Source organism: Balaenoptera borealis (genome assembly GCF_965194805.1).
Source record: "Balaenoptera borealis genome assembly, chromosome: 14".
In the NCBI taxonomy this organism is placed as follows: Eukaryota; Metazoa; Chordata; class Mammalia; order Artiodactyla; family Balaenopteridae; genus Balaenoptera; species Balaenoptera borealis.
Genome location: NC_138875.1, coordinates 51847297 through 51864656, shown reverse-complemented (window position 1 = coordinate 51864656; position 17360 = coordinate 51847297). Strand labels below are relative to the sequence as shown.

At 47.1% G+C, this 17360-nt stretch overlaps 1 protein-coding gene across 1 annotated transcript in view; it reads left to right on the top strand.

The window, feature by feature from the left end:
* Positions 1-17360, top strand: part of CABLES1 (Cdk5 and Abl enzyme substrate 1) — a 107406-nt gene that overhangs the window by 4765 nt on the left and 85281 nt on the right. The gene's annotated exons all lie outside the window — the stretch shown is intronic.

Below are 17360 nucleotides of genomic sequence, written 5' to 3'. Positions count from 1 at the left end.
CTTACATTTATTATCGGGGGGCTGACTGTGTGTGTGGGAGCACATGCTAAGTGCTGTATGTATTATGTATGTAAATGAGTTTAGAGTCGCCTGGGGATCTTGAGAAAAGGCAGATTCTGATCCTGCGGGTCTGGGGTTCCCAAGTCTGCATTGTTAATTAGCTTCCTGGGAGGCAAATGGGCCACACCTTGAAGAAGACTTTACTGGTACTATGATTGTTCCTACTTCTAAGGACCAGGAAACCAGGGCTCAGAGAGATTAAGTAACCTGCTCGAGGTCACTTACCCCTTGGGGCAGAGCTCAGGCTAACACTTGACTGCTCTGGAGCTTCTAACCAGCCCTCCCTCTGCAGGGCCCCTCCTGGGGTGAGACCTGGACTGGTACTGGCTCTGTGGTGTCCTCTTCACTGAAAAGAAAAATGTGAGCTAAATAGGGGATCGCCAACCAGGGTAAGAGAGGGGGGATGGACTTCTCTCCCCACTTTGTCACCTCCCTGCTTTGTGACTTCTGGCAAGTCACCGCACTGTGTTCCAGCTGGAAGCCACCTGACCCTTCTGGATTTTAGAAGTCAGGAGAGGACTTTGACCTCCTCTGCGGTAAGCCAACCCAAGTTATTGTTGAGCCACCTTTCCAGCAACATGCATTGTGGAAGCCAAAGCTGCAGTCCCGGGCCAGGCCACGCCCTGGTCAGGATGCTCACCCACGACTCCTGCCAGGGCCTGAGGCGAGAGCCCAAGGTTCACCCGCTGCTCCCTTCCTTACAGTCACCAAGTTGTCATGCCGTGGGTGAACTCAGCAGGGGAAATGCATCGGAAGCCTGCCCGCTGCTGGCAAGTGCCCAGCGAGGGCAGTGAATTCAAGTGTGACCCTTTGCCCTCCAGGAAGGGTGGGGGAAGCCACAGCCTGGCTTTGCAGTGTGTCCCCGTAGCCGGGCTGGGGAGCTCCGCCTGCTGGACGCTTTTCCCCAGGAAGGAGAGTTGTTAGGTAGGGAGAAGGCCAAGGGCAGGTGGCCTTTGAACACACTGGGAAGGAGCAGTGGGTGAGGCCGGGTGAGGTGACACGATGTCGATCAGGAATGCCCAACCGGTACCCTGCCCCCCTGGGCTCTGGACCTGCCCCTGCCCTGGCTGGTAACCTCGGGCAGGTCGCTTCACCGCCCCCAGCCTCTCCGTTTCCTTCTGGGATGAAAGCGCTGGGACAGTGGAGTGCTGTGTTCTTCCAGCCTAGTGCCCTGGGTGTCCTCGCCCTTGCGCCTGGGGATGAGTGGGTAACTGAACCTGTGTCAGACGCAGAGGTGGAGCTAAGTTTATCCTGGGAGGCTCCAGCTGGCAGGACGTGCACTAATGAATGAAGGAATGGGTTTCCCCGGGCGTAAGGGAGAACTTTAAAAGAATGTTCAGCTGTGCTCCCTCTGGCTGGGGCGGTGTGGCAACTGGCCTGCCGGCCCCAGGCGGCCGTCCAGGCTGGAAGCCAGGACCACCACCCCTGTCTCGGAAGTGATCTGTGGTCCCCACCTCTGTTGCTTTTAAAATGCCTTCAGGTTTACAAAGTGCTTTTGTAGACGTTGATTTCAGCCCCCAACAGCACGGAGGGGCAGGAATCCAAGGTCACAGAGTCAGTAGAGGGTGACCCTAGGTGCTCTGTTATCTGTCAGGTATGTCGCGGAGGAAATTCTAGTTTGGGGACCTAATGCCTTGTATGATTTATTCAACAAACATGAACATCATGAATATCAATTATGGAGCGCCCCTGTCAGTTATGGGAGGTACAGACATGAGCGTGGTCCCTGCGTGTGTTGGGAGATGCAGGTAAATGGGCTGACTTTTCCGGTGATGAGAGCTTGGTTAGAGGTGAGCCTGCTGTTTGAGCCCTCACCAGGGCAGGGACACTTCACGCTCCCCACCGTGGGACCTGGCTCAGTGCCTTGATGCAGTACTTTTATTTAACTACCATGTCCCAGGTGTCGTTCTAAGCACCCTATGGAGGTCAGGCGAGTTCACATTTATAACAGCCCTTGGACAGCACCCCTGTATCGCCCCTAGTCTGAAGCACAGACAGGTTAAGTTACTGGCCCAGGATCCCTCAGGCTGTCCGTGGGAGCTGGGTTTGAACGCAGGCATTCCGGCTCCGGGGTCTGGGCCCTGTAACCCGCTTGTCTCTGCTCCACTGTGGTTTGAGCCAGGCTCATAAATGCTTGTTCAACTGGCTTCAGCTGAACTGGGGTGAAGGTGGCGTACGTGACCTCGAAGGGCACTGCTAGCCCTGCGGTTTCCTTATGTAGGTGTCTGCCTCTCTGTCCCTCAGGGAGGACCTCTGTGCGTGAGAGCCCAGGGCGGACAGGGTTCCGTGCCTACAGCGACGCAGTTTTGCCCAGGGCCTGCCTGCACCCCCCACCCTTCTCGACCGCACCTAAGTTCCCGTCACCCTTGTTACCTCTTCAGTGCACCTGTGCTTTCTGTGCCTTCCATCGTTCACAGGGAGCTGGAAGAGGAGCAGGAGCCTGGAACCCCCAGGAATGGGGTTTGTGGCCCTAGTTCTGCCACTTAACTCTGGGATGAGGTTCTCATCCATGAAATGGGAATAATAATACCACCTCCCTCCTGGGCGTGTTTCCTTTCTTTGGACCCTCTGTGTCTTCTCAGCGTCACCCCTTCCCCAGCCCAGGGGTTGGCAGACTATGGCCCATGGTCTGTTTATAAACAAGATTTTCTAGGACACAGCCACGCTTGTTCATTTCTGTATTGTCTTTGGCGGCCCTTGTGCTACCAGAGCGGAGTGGTGTAGTTGCGGCAGAGACCATGTGGCCTGCAGAGCCTGAACTATTCATTCTGATTCCTTACCGAAACGCGTGAGATCTCTGCCCACCCCCGCACAGGGCTCTGTCCCCAGAGATGTGGGCTGGTCGCCTGGTCCCTCCCTGTCCTTGTCTCCTGGAGGCTCCTGGCTTCTGTTTGGACCTGCCAGCCCTTCTCCTCGGCCGACAGAGGGGCCTTTCTGAGGCCCACACCCGATCTGGGCAGTTTTAAATTCCTTGTATTTCATGTGTGGCCCTCCTGCCACCATGGCACCCTCTCTGCTCCCCTACATGCCTGTCATCTCCATGCTGTGCTGGCTTTGCAAAGGACACCTGGGTTCTGGAACCCACAGGCTTCTCCATGGGAAGGGTCCCCACCAGACGCCCTTCCTCCCTCTTGGACCCATCACCCTGCAGAGTCACCCCCCGCCCCCACCTCCCCGGGTATGGTACTGAGCACGCCCTCCGGGGTGACTTTCTTACTTCCCTGTGGGTCTGTGTGCACCTGCCCCTGGCCCCTCGCTGGTTGGGGGACTTGCTGGAGACAGGCCTGAGGCTGCCCCTCACCTCAACTTTCTAGGCCTTTTATTTTCACGCAGCAGTCACTCCCGAACTTTTATTTGGTAAAGTAGCCAACCTACCACCTCCTTCCGCAGTCCTGCAGCAATGAACCTTCCTCCCTGAATGTTTCTTCCCAATCATCCACCCACCCACCAACCCCACCCCACACTCAGCAGCTTCTCCCCCTCCCCAGGGAGGGAAGATAGCACCTTCCCGCGTGCTGTGGGCTTCACATGCATTATTTTGTTTTATTCGTGTGGCAATCCTAAGGCACTGGGATTATACCCATTTTAGAGCTATGGACACTGAGGGTTGGAGGGGTTAAGGAAGCTGGTCTAAGGCCTCATAACTGGAATCTAGAGCTAGAATTTGAGCCCTGGTCTCTTCTAATCTGGCTTTCTGCCAGAGCCGGGAGCATGCTGGACTGGCTCCTATAACTCGGTGGGAACCGGCCGATGAGGAATCTGAGCTGATCAGTAACTGAAATCAGTCATGGTGGGAGTATTTACACCACAGGAATCAGCCAGTTTTACAAGCCAGGGTTTTGCTTTTTTCCTTCCGGAGACCTGGTTTGTCAGCACGTGTACCAGGAGCCTCACCACACGTCTCTTTGATCCTTTGTCCCCTGGGGGGCTGTGCAAAATGTCATCAGAGGAAGAGTGTTGAAAACCAGACAGTTTTATCAGAATTTATTATTTCACATAATTCTGTGAATTTCCCAAAGGGTCACCACCACCCATTTTCCACCTCAAAAAAATATCTAACAACCCCCCGCCTCAAGTTTCAACCTGTGTGCAATTTAAAAACCAAACTTTTCAGACACTGGGGCTCAAACAGACTGCTTAGTATTATCTGTAGGAATCATAAAATCATTAGCTGTTACCCTCCTTTACAAATTGTGTAATGTATTTTTATTTTTGTTTGGTTTTTAAAAGTCTCCAAGAACATACAATCAATCAGGGTTTCCTGGTTTTTTTCCCTTTTTGTTTGTGTTAGCATTTTGGATAATTGCACACTAGTTTATATTTAACGGGGTTATCATTGATGTGGTTTGAGGTTTATTGCTGCACATTTGGTCACAAAGACAAAAACTTGTAACACAGAGCATGCAAATACTAGAAGTTTAGGACTTGGAATATTGTAATAATGTGTGTGTGCGTGCATGAAAGGGCCCAGTCTTATCCCTGATTTAAAGGCTAGGATGAGGGACTTCCCGGGCGGTCCAGTGGTTAAGACTTCGCCTTCCAGTTTAGGGGGTGTGGGTTCGGTCCCTCGTGGGGGAGCTAAGATCCCACGTGCCTTGCGGCCAAAAAACCAAAACATAAAACAGAAGCAATATTGTAACAAATTCAATAAAGACTTTAAAAATGATCCACATCAAAAAAAAATTTTTTTTAATAAAAATAAAAAACATAAAGGCTAGGATGTACTTAGTATCTAAGTTTAATTTCATGACAAATAGATGACAAGCCATTCAAGAAGAGACTAATAAAATATGTGACAATGCCAAAGATTTGTGTGTCTAGCACATTGATTTTTATTTTAAAGCAGTTTACTCATTGACCCAGTGCTTTATACAGCGAACTGTCTGCTTTGATCATCTTAGGAAGGGGGTGGGAGGATGTGAGGCACTGGAGGACAGGCAAAGTCTATAATGTTTTGCTGAAGGACTAAAATTAGCATGTCGGGGTGGGGGGATGGGCAAAATAGGTGCAGGGAATTGAGGTGCAGACTTCCATGTTTGTAAATGTCAAACCACTATGTTGTACACCTGCAACTAATATAATATTCCATGTCAACTATATTTCAATTAAAAACTAGTAAAAAAAAAAAATTGGAATGTTAGGAGATAAATGGTTGATCTGATGTTGTAAGGTAGTTCTTGAAGTTTTTTACATTTTTATTGAGTTGAATAAAGTTTGCTCTCGGAGAAGACCTGAGGAAGGAAGATGAGATTACAAATTCCTAGGTGATTGTGTCAGTAATTGAGGGATTCAGTTTATCCATCCTAAGACGAACATCTGATAATTAAATTCTACTTACTTGTTTGGGGCTTTACAGTTTACAAAGTGCTTGTCTATAGATTAAGTCGTTTTCAAAAAGGCAATGTGGTAGCTGTTTTATAGACTAGAAAATCAAGACCATGAAGAACGAGGTGACACATCCATGGTCACGTACCCCATACATGGCAGAGCTGGAATTTTGAAACCTGTGTTTTCTGATTCCGAGAGCTTTAAAACAAACCACAAATTCTAATGTAGTTGTATCACTTAAGAAAAGCAAAGAACTCTGTAACATGCTGTAGCATTTTATTCTCCTTCCTGCCCCAAACCTTCCGCTTGTATATCAGTTAACCTCCAGAGAACAAAAATGCTAGGGCCTCATCCATTTCAGACCTATGGGCTAGAGTCAATCAAGGTCAGAATGTTAAAGTACAAAGAAATATTGTGCTATATTTTTGGCCAGTGGTGCCTTCTCGTCAAGCAAGGATGCTGATTTTCATGTGATAACCTCAAGGGACAGGCCAACCGAGAACCCTGGTTTGGGGCCTAAGTTGTGGAAAATTTTCCCAATAACAATAGCTCTCTCCAAATCATAGTTTGGTGTCGCTTGCTCCTTTCCCAGAGCCCTGATGCTCTGCCTCCTTCTCAGCAAATTGGGTGAACACATTCTAGAACGGAGAGACCAGCCTTGGAGCCAGGCAACTCTGCCCCCTAGCAGCACCTTTTGGGGAAACTCATTTAACCCTCTGGGCCTCAGTAGCCTCATCTGTAGGATGGGGATAATAATTCCTGCCCATTTGGGGTGTGTGAGCATGAAAATGAGAAGCACCTAGCAGAGGTTTGGGCCTCGGTGATTGCTTGGCAAAATTGTAGCTGTTCTGTTCACACACCATCAGTCAAGAAGCAGTTGAGAAACTTGACAGGGTCTTCTAAGATCATCCAGGGTGGAGCTTTTTGCTTGCAGACAATTTGCCGCATTGTTTCAATTTCAATTTCATGGTAAAGTAAAATCAGAGCAGCTGAGGAAGACAACAGCCCAGCCGTCAGGTGCTGCATTTTGCCCCATTTACACTGCAAAATGACAGTCTCCGGGACAGGGAAACAAGAAGGGGCGAATTCACGTGTTCAGCGTCGTACCCTTTGAGCAGCACAGCAGTGAGGTTAAGAGCAACAGCTGGTCTGGCCCACACGCAGGCGTGGAAGACGCTGCCCTGCCCGTTGGGGCCCACGGGAGGGGAGTGCTACCTGCCAAGACAATTCTGGAAGACGTACCTCTGCCTCCTCCCGCCCTTTGCAGAAGCCACGTCCCTCATCCTGTGGTCTGAGTGCTGCCTGCTCGGCCTCCTTTTCTAGGCAGGACACCCCTGGAGTGTGAGGGCTCCTGGGGGGGGACCCTCGGGGTCCCCATGGCCATGACCCTGGAGCCGGTTGTATGCTGCTCTGGTGACTGACTCGGCTTCCCCCGTCCCTGCTCGCAGGTCCCTCTGCACCGGGCCCCCGCCTTTGCTCTTTGAACCCCCTGGGCAGACAGAGTTGGGGCCTAACCAGGGTCCCCAGTGTAGCCCGCATGGCATGGGGTCAGCAGCAACCCACACCCCTCCGCGTGCCGGGTTGTTCACACGCCTCTGTGTGAATCATCAAGTCGCTTGGTGGTTCAGGGATCCGTGGGACCAGCGCCGCCTCCCGGGAGAGAGGAGAATTACAGGCCGAGGCAGCCCGGCTCCCTGTTTCTGCTCTGGAGCGGGCGGCTGTCCCGGCGGTGGCCCTGGAGCCGGGCCTGCAGGCGGGTGAGGGCCCAGCGCTGGGCGCCCGGCCACGGAGGTGAACTTTATTTCAGAGGAAGGAGGGAGGCTGTTGAGCAGGGACAGGTGTGAGTACAGCTGGGTGTTGAAAGCTTGGAGGCGGGTTGGATGGAGGAGGGAGAGCAGTGCCTTTTGTTTTTAACCCTTTGGCATCTTAGTTGTCGCTTCAGAAAGATGGACTTGGGCACGTCCAAAATTTTCCGTTCTGGGGGTTTGTCTATTTTTACACATAGAGAATTTTAGAGTTTTGGGGGTTCGTGGACGCTTGGAAATTTCTCCCGGAGGGAGGGAGACCAGCGAAGAAGCTGGTGTTAGGAGTCCCAGAGAGAAGCGGGGGCCTGAGCGTAAAGGCATGCAGAGGTGCCTAACTTACCACTGTGAGGCTCGATGCCCACACGGTTTGGGGCACTGCCTGTGCTCCCTGAAGTCCTTCGGGTCACCCATCTCTGCAGCTGTTGTGGTTACGGGGTTGAATAGTGTCCTCCAAAATTCATGCCCACCTGGAACCTCAGAGTGTGACCTTATTTGGAAATATAGGCTCACCTCGGAGATACTACGGGTTCAGTTCCAGACTAGGTGGAGACGGTGAGGGGGTGATTGACTCAACTTGAGACAGAATTGACAGGACTTGTACGTTACTTGGGTGGTCCCTGCCGGCATGGAGCTCTCCGTGGAGCTGGAGAGAGACTCTTGAATAATCACCCACAAGTGTAGGGCTGCGGCTGTGGTGCGTGGACAGAAGGGAAGGCCTTGGTCCTCTCGGAGCCTGTGATGAGCGCCCTGGTGGGTTTGACCCGCTTCTGATGGGGAGGGCTGGCTTCTGGAGGTGTCTAAAGGGTGAGCAAGGGCTGGGAGGACTGGTGCAGACCACAGGACCAGCCTGGGCAGGGTCTCTGGTGGGAAGAAGCAGGGAGATGTGGAGAAAGTAGATGAAGGGCAGGCAGTGTGTTTGGAGGGAAGCCATAGGTGGGAGGAAATCAGAGTCTATCGCCACAGTCCAGGCAGGAGATGGTGGCCCCTTGGGCTGGAGTGGTGGTGATGGGAGTGGGGAGAAGGGGATGGATTCCACAGAGATTTAGGATGCAGCAGAGTGGACTTGGCGATGGACTGGCTGTGGAAGATGGGGGAGACAGAGGCGTCAAGGGAGACCCTCCCACCGGGTTTTGAGTGTGTGGACTGATTGGATGGCAGAGCTGTCTCTGTGACAGAGAGGCGAGTATTGGCACAATCCAATGCTATGCGTTTAAGAAACTCCCTAGAAGAAAAATTTACAGACCTGAAGATGACCCTGTTTCTTCTCATTGTCTTTTTTTCACATAATCTTGTGCCTTTACTCTCCACATAGCTCAAGGTGATGTATATAGGGCCCTAAATAACTTTTCGACCGAGAATGTGTACATTTTCTGCTTGAGAGAGATCATCTCAAGTTTTACACTCATTTCCAACTCTTTTGGTCTAAAAAGTCTGATGTTACCTTTTAAGGTAAATGTTGAACATGTCAGTTTCAAAAACAGATCAGATTTTGTTCATTTAATTTCAGTTAAAGACGTATAATTTCTTTTTATTAAAGAAAAAAAAAATACTGGAGCAAGACCATGAGATTTTTTTCAAACAGTTCCTGGTTCAGCTTGTGCGTATTTGCAACTAATTACCAGGTGTTGAAGTCTGAGTGATCTAGAGTGTGAAGGATAAATATAACGTTCTCAAGAAAAAGAAAAGATACCTTTGCAAAGCTGCATAGCAGTCTGCTGCAGTAACTAAACACTACGCAGTGTCCAGTGATTTTGTGTTTGCTCTGTGATTGACAGTGAGGCTGGGATGCAGTCTTAATATTCCAGCAGCAATTGCATCTTCTCCTTGTTTTATAGGTGGTTTTTCATAATAATGGCATGCTTATTGAACACTAATGTTACGAGCTGCAGAGCCATGTGGAAATCGCTTCACATCCCAGATCTGTTGTTTCCCGGGTGAGATGGTAGGCAGAATCTGGAAACTCCATGAGCCTCGGTTCTCATCTGTAAAGTGGGAAATATTAATAATCAGATATCTGATAGCATGACAGCCAGGATTAAATCTGATTATTTCTGTGAAGCACTTTGCACAGTTCTGGGCACACAGGTAGTTCTTAATAAATATCCGATGTGATTATTATATCCCAGCCACACTGCTGGTGCTCTGCATGTTTGTAGGGGCTGAAATCACTGTGTAGATGAGAATTGAACTCTGGGGAGTTTACTTTTCTTTCCAAGGTAGAGCTCGGCAGCGCTGGAATCATATCTAACCCTGAACCATACTCTTGCCACTGAGCTTTATTGCCTTTGTCAAGTGTAACATTTTATCCAAACAAGTTTTGTGACCTTCCTGAGCAAAAAAACAGGTACTGTTTTAGGATCCAGTTGGTTTTCTTGACACTTGCACTGTCCAAGAATATGTTTGTATCAGTTACCTATCCAGCCCATGTTTGACTATGGGTGTGTCAGCGGGGAGCTGCTATGTGTATACAGAGTGACTCAGCCAGCTTTTTTATCTGACCCTGTTTGCTCCAAACACAAGTGAGCAGTTGAGGCCAGGCAGATTGGAAGAGATGGTAATGGTATATTTCAACCCAGTCATCAATCTAGATACACCCTCCCTGCAAGCTGTATTTCACAGACCTGAAAGGAATTTAGCCAGTAGAGCTTTGTTAAGAGGTGCAACATTTGTTATACGTACCTTTAGTTCTTTGGAGCCAGGAAAATAACAGTCAAGACTGAAATATAAGGAAATGGGTAAAATACATGCTGGCTGGTGAAATCTGGAATTTTTTTTTTAAGTGTATTTACATGGGAGTTCAGCTTTGATTTTATATTGTCACAAATTGATACCAGATGCCTGCCTTTCAGACAGACTCCCCAGCTAATCCGAGAGTGTGAGTTGGAAAACAAATCACTGTGCCATTTGGAATGACGATTGATATTTTAGAAGTTTCGTTTTGTTTTCAAAGGGAAAATAATGCATATTACGGGCCCAGCCAACAGAACTTTTATAAATGGCAATTAACAGAGGATGCCCAAGGGAGGAAGTCTCCAGTTTCTTATTATAACCCTGGCAGAAGGAATCGAGGTGACATTTTATTAGTATTGGCATCTCCCACTTGCCCTGGGAGCTAGTTCAGCCTGTGTAGCCATGTCCAGAACCAGTAGTTTCATTTCTGTTCTACTTCAACCTTAGGTCAGAGGAGAAACACAAGAGCACTGCATCTGGGGCAGCCGGCCTCTTGTGGTCTCCACAGGACCCCAGGCTCATGGGGTGACTTGCACATTTTCCCCTAGTGGCTTAAAAAAGTTGGTTTTTCGTTTTGAGTCTTTGGTCTCAGCAACGTTCCCTTCTCCTCCAGGCCATTTTTCTTGCTGGCGCTGGGAATGACTCATAAAATGAGTCTTGAGTAGCCTGACACCTCTGCCTCGTTCCTTGAATGCTTTCTAAAAGGTGCCTCTGTGTAAGAATATATGCTGATTTTCCCATTCAAGTTGTTGGAGAGTCTCCCGGGTGACCTGACAGGGAGAGATGAGTCTGGGTTCTGGCTCCTCACCCTGGATGCCGTCGTCAGACTTGGGTGAGAATCTCTCTTGGAGGCTCAGCCTGGAAAAGAGGACTGTCCATCCATCCTCCGGATGTCCAGCCATCCTCCGGGTGGCTGGAGGATCACAGGAGTGGAGTGGAGTAGGGTCACCTAGGACAGAGGGGCTCCACGCCCCCCCAAAACGGGCCTTGGTGTTTCCTACAGCAGCCGGGCCGTGGACGTTCAGGTGGACGAGAGGGACCTTGAAGAGGCCCAGAGCAGCGAGGCTGCCATGGGATGAAAGGATGAGAGCCCACGACCCTGCTCCCTGAGGCTAATATTGGCCAAAGGCTTATGGGCTGTGGATGGAGACCCAGGGAGGGCCAAGACTGAGCTCCAAGTACTTAAACGTTTCCTCTTTAGAGATCAGCTTTGTCCACCTAAGTTAACTGCCTCTACTCCAAGAGAGTGAATTTGTATTATAACACTTTTGGCTTATATGGTAGTGCATAGTTATGTTCTATCAAGTGGCCGTGAACCCTGAGTGAGCTGCAAACACTGAACACTGGACCGTTGCTCCAGGGAAGCACCCTGCCAGCCTCTGGTCACATTTTCATCATCCAGTCAATGTATAATCTGGTTTTACGTGTGCCTCTGCTTGGAGATACCTTATTTAATATATATTGTTAATTCATTAGCATTGAACTCACGGCCAGCAGTAACTCATGCATGGACAAAGCTTCTTTGTCACAAGTTTTCCCCATTGGTCACATACTAGACAGCATTTGGCCTGGGGACCATTTTAAACAGCGAAAGTACCAACAACAAGCACGAAAGTGCAAAAAATGTGGCAAGGATACAGATAAATATTAGCAAGAGGGCAAATTTGCAGCTACAGAATCTGCAGATAATGAGACTTGCCTGTACTTTGTCCAGGTATAAGTACGTGCGGTGTGCTAGAGGCCTCCTAAAGCTGGCCTGTTTTGGGGGACGGGGGGGGGTCCATTTTCTGTTTTACAGAGGCCTGCCCCATCCATTCTCATATTTATTCCTGATCACACCCTTGATTGGGGAAGGGCTGGCGTTTTTGCCTTCCCTGTATTGATGAGGAAACCAAGAACCAGAGAGCAGACTTGACTCGGGGGTCCCAGCAGAAAGTGGAGTCTGGCTTTCTGGCCATTTTCTTCCCACTCTGCCGTGCAGGCACAGTTACGAGATAGGATGAGTGCTTTAAACAGCAGAATTTGAATGCTGCCATCACAGTTTCATACCGTTGAAAAAGTTATCTTCCTAATGATTTCTCTGTGATTTAATCAGATAAAGGCGGTGTAGCATTGTGACTAAGACTGTAAATTCTGGAGCCAGACCTAGGTTTGAATCCTGGCTTTGCTACTCCCTACCTGCATGACTTCTGGCAGTTTCTACATAAAGTAAAACCTTTTCTGGCTTTCGGTTTTCCTCGTTTGTAAAGTATAGTATTAACACCAAGCGTGTGTGGTTAATGTGAGAATTCTGTGTAATTCGTATTCAGTGCTTAGACCTGCTCCTGCCTTAGACCCTCTGTGCATGAGCCATGATGATTATTTAGCTGACAGGTGCTCAGAAAATGAGTGTCCGGTCATCAACTATGGCTCTTAAATTAGGCAAATAGTAAAGTATGGTTGTAATTGCGTGGCCCAGAGCCAAGAGGAGATTTTGCGATTTTCCAGTCCTTTTGATCCATTTGGGGTATGTAGTTCAGACCTGGAAAATCTGTTTTGGAGCTTTATTTATCCAGTTTGACTGTCAGCAGTCAGCAGATTAAACAGACTTTTGTCAAGTCCCTGCCATTTTTGATGAGTGGACAGCTAATCAGACGAGCAAATATTAGCGGGCACCTGCTGGGTTTTAATAGTCCCTGACTGTGAACATTCAAGTGGTAGAAGACAAGAACATGAGATGTCACAAGGGGAGAGCATAATTAAGGCATGTAAAGAGCAAATTTCTGTGTCACCACAGAACCTCCATCTTTACAGCTAATCAAGTGTATTTAAAACTGCCAGAGTTTTCCTTCCCTTCCTTCTGCGACTCAGCAACTGGTACAGATGTTAGTCAAAAGCAGTCCTGTGTCCCACAGGAATGGGGAGACCAGATCGTGTGGAGGGTCCCCAAACTGGAGTCATCCCAGGACCCATCAGACACGTACCTTTCTAACCAGACCCCAGGCAGCCCGCCCATCTCCTTGGTAATGCCTTTCATGTCACCAGCAGAAGGTAAAAACAAAGGATGTAACATTATTTTCACATCTGGGTAATTACGATATGGTAGTGATTTGGGAATCGATTCTTTTTTTCTCTCTGGAAACCCCACTCTTGGGCAGTCAAGTTACTTTCTGCATTTCTTCCCTCCCTCTACAGATCTGGGTCTCACAATTGAGTGGCACAAAATTAATCTTTTTTGGGGGGGGGACGCTTCAATTAGGAACAAGGACGTATAGCAGCAGACTATGAGAGCAATGTAGGAAATTTCTGTTTGCTTTCTAGAAACAGAGTTTGGAACTTTCCAGCCCTGGGGCGTGAGGTGGGGCTTTCTGTTATTTGCTTATAAAAAATTGCAGAGCTAAATTCATATTTGTGTTTGTATCTGATATCTGTGTTTGGTTTGTATCAAACCAAACTTTGCTTTGCCTAACCTGCTTGCCTTTATTTTATTTTATTTTTTTAAAGATTTTTTTGTTGATGTGGACCATCTTTAAAGTCTTTATTGAATTTGTTACAATATTGCTTCTGTTTTATGCTTTGGTCCTTTGGCCCGGAGGCATGTGGGATCCCAGCTCCCTGACCAGGGATTGAACCCGCACCCCCTGCATTGGAAGACGAAGTCCCAACCACTAGACCGCCAGGGAAGTCCCACCTGCTTGCCTTTATAACATAAGCTCGCCGGAGTTCTCTTGTTAGAAAACTTCTATTTTGAGGTTCCTCAAAAAATTAAAAATAGAGTTGCCATATGATCCAGCAATCCCACTCCTGAGCATATACCCAGACAAAACTATAATTCGAAAAGATACATGCACCCCTGTGTTCATAGCAGCACTATTTACAATAGCCAAGATATGGAAATAACCTAAATGTCCATTGACAGATGAATGGATAAGGAAGATGTGATACACATACACCTACACACACACACGCACACACGCACGCACGCACGCAATGGAATATTACTCAGCCATTAAAAAGACTGAAATAATGCTATTTGCATCTACATGGATGGACCTAGAGATTATCATACTAAGTGAAGTAAGTCAGAAAGAGAAAGACAAATACCATATGATATCACTTATATGTGAAATCTGAAACATGACACAAACGAACATATCTATGAAACAGAAACAGACTCACAGACATAGAGAACAGACTTGTGGTTGCCAAGGAGAAGGGGGTTGGGGGAGGGAAGGATTGGGAGTTTGGGATTAGCAGATGCAAACTGGTATATATAGGATGGATAAACAGCAAGGTCGTATTGTATAGCACAGGGAACTATTATATTCAGTATCCTGTAATAAACCATAATGGAAAAGAATATGAAAAAGAATATATATAACTGAATCACTTTGCTGTACAGCAAAAATTAACACAGCATTGTAAATCAACTATACTTCAATAAAATTTTTTTAAAAAGAAAGAAAACTCCTATTTCCTTAAGGGGAAAGGGCACCTTTCCTATAAGCAAGTATTTTGTGACACGTTTCAAGTAGACCTTTTACCCTAGATGGTTTTTTTCTATGTATACACTTTTATCAGTGAACAAGTGATTCTTTCTTCCATGTCAGTGTTTACTCAGCCCAAGGCGTCAGTGCAAGATAGGCTGCTAAATAGATTCCAGTCAGATGATCCTGGCCGTGTGAGCTTATAAAAGACATCTGTTGAAGTTTAAAAATAAATAATTAAAACACATGCACAGACAAAAAGTTAGTTGCTCCTAGCGAGATTAGAATTAGTCTGCTGTTCCAAAGGCTCTTTATATTTTTCTCAAAAGAATTTATGATTTTTTTCCCCATTTTTATCTCATCCTAAAAATCTAGGTAGAGAAAATGATAAAGGTTTGACTGGTTTTTTAAACTCATTGTCAAGTTATACCTGTTAAAATAGCCTCACCAGGTGCTAGGATTCTTGTCGCCAGAGAATTGTCAGGTAATTCTTGTCTGTGGCTACTCTGAAATTATCTAAATAAAAAGAGATTCTCCCAAGTGAGGACTTTCAAAAAGATGTGTTGATTCTCAGATAGCTGTTTGGATAGGGGGTGGGTTACTAGAGAGAAACTGAGAAATGAGAAGAGACAGAGGCAGAGTCGTCTTCCAGTTTTCTTTTGCAAGACCCTCTGCCCCAGGTGCAATGCCAGGTGCACGGTGTGTGGAGCTGTGGACGGCTGTGACGCCCTGTGCTGTCACATGCGCTGCCGTGTGATGCCTTTGTGGCCTGTCCATCTGTCCAGCGAGCCCTTCCAGGAGGGACCTCGGACACATCTGTTGTCTGACACCATTAAAACAGAAGGCCCAACGTGTGTAGGGGAGAGGTGGGCACGTGCATCCCTCCCGCCCCACCCGCCAAATGTTCTCTGTAGGGGCCATATGCCCGGTTTGGACTTCATCCTGAGACCCCCTTGTCAGTGGAGGCCCCTTGTAAATACGAACTGGCTTGCGGACTGTGATAAAGATCCTGCTTTGAACATTAAAACCAATCAATCAATCAATCAATCAACCACCAACTCTCTCTTTACCTTCATACTTTCTCCTAAAACACTTTAGTGGTGCTTTTTGGAAATCTGTGTTTCAGAAAAGTTGTCTCTAAAGTTGTGTTAAAAATGAATGACAGGGCTTCCTTGGTGGTGCAGTGGTTAAGAACCCGCCTGCCAATGCAGGGGACACGGGTTCGAGCCCTGGTCCGGGAAGATCCCATGTGCCATGGAGCAACTAAGCCCGTGCGCCACAACTCCTGAGCCTGCACTCTAGAGCCCATGAGCCACAACTACTGAAGCCCATGTGCCTACAGCCCATGCTCTACAACAGGAGAAGTCACTGCAGTGAGAAGCCCGCGCACCATAACGAAGAGTAGCCCCCGCTCACCGCAACTAGAGAAAGCCCGCACACAGCAACAAAGACCCAATGCAACCAAAAAAAAAAAAAAAAAAGAATGACAGTTAAAAAGTAACCAGTAAAACCATGTGTAATCCCATCACTGCTAACATTTTGGTGCACTTACTTCTAGGGTCAGGTTCTATCTTTCTTCCACCCAGGAAAAGAGGGATTTCTGCCTGCCAGAAATTGCTCCCTGCATTCATAAACCAAACTGGGTAGAGTGTAAACCCACCATAAATTTACCCTCTTATCCATTTTTAAGTGTACAGTTCAGTAGTGTTGAACATTCACACTGTTTTGCAATTAATCTCCAGAACTCTTTTCATTTTGCAAAACTGTAAATCTGTACTCATTAAACAATAACTCCCTATTGCTCCCTCTCCCCAGCTCCTGGACACCAGCATTCTTCTTTGTGTCTTTATGAATTTGACTACTCTAGGTGCCCCATATAAGTGGAATCATGTAGTATTTGTCCTTTTATAACTGGCTTATTTCACTTAGCATAAAATCCTTAAGGTTCATCTATGTTGTAGCACGTGTCAAGAGTTTCCTTCCTTTTTAAGGCTGGATAATATTCCATTGTATATATATATATACACCACATTTTGTTTATCCATTCAACCGTTCATGAACACTTGGGTTGTTTCCACCTTTTGGCTATTGTGACTAATACTGCTTTGAACATGGGTGTACATCACTGTAAATATTTTGCTCTTTTTTCCCCGCCTATCTAGAAGCAATCTCTCATTTAGAGGTGATTTACAAAAGGAAAGGGAAGGTTGGTTTGAATGCAATGATTCCTCATCAGACTTGGTGCCTGAAAGTTCACATTTCAGGGGAAATGAGTGATTTCCTGTCTGCTGGAAAGAAGCAATTCTAGGGATTTTTTGATGTGTGTGCAAGCAGCTGGCCAAGAAATCACTTAATCCAAAGGGGTTGTCTTATCAACCTTTTATTTCTTGCCCGTCCACCTATTTTCTTCAATAATGGCGCCAGTTGATTCTTTACTACCACCCGGAATACAATCACAGTGCACATACACACACGTACATATTTATGTCTCTGTGTATAATATGAATACGTTTTTCTTAAAAACTATGTATTTCTTCCCTGATAACAAAAAGGAATACCTGTGTGAAGCATTTAGAAAAAAACAAATTTAAATTACCCGTAAACCCAGAAATGACCAGTTAATGTTTTGGTGTAGGGCCTGCGTGGATATGGGTGCGTTAGAATCTGTCAGTTCACATTGGTTATGGTGTGGATATATATTCTCTCTCTCTCTTTTTTAATACTAGAGAACAAACTGCACATACCATTTTGCAAGTTTCCTTTTTTCACTCAGTAATACATTATGAACACCCCCTCTTGCCATTGAATCGCATCCTGCACACGTCTGTTGGTGGCTGCTTTTCTGGGAGCTTATTGAATTCTCTCCGTGGTGTCAGAAATCCGGGCGTCCTGCACGTTCTGTGAGGAGCACAATTTCTTTGCTGACGGAGGAGGAAGGGTGGCATTTCCCTTGTTTTAAAGTAGAAAAAGC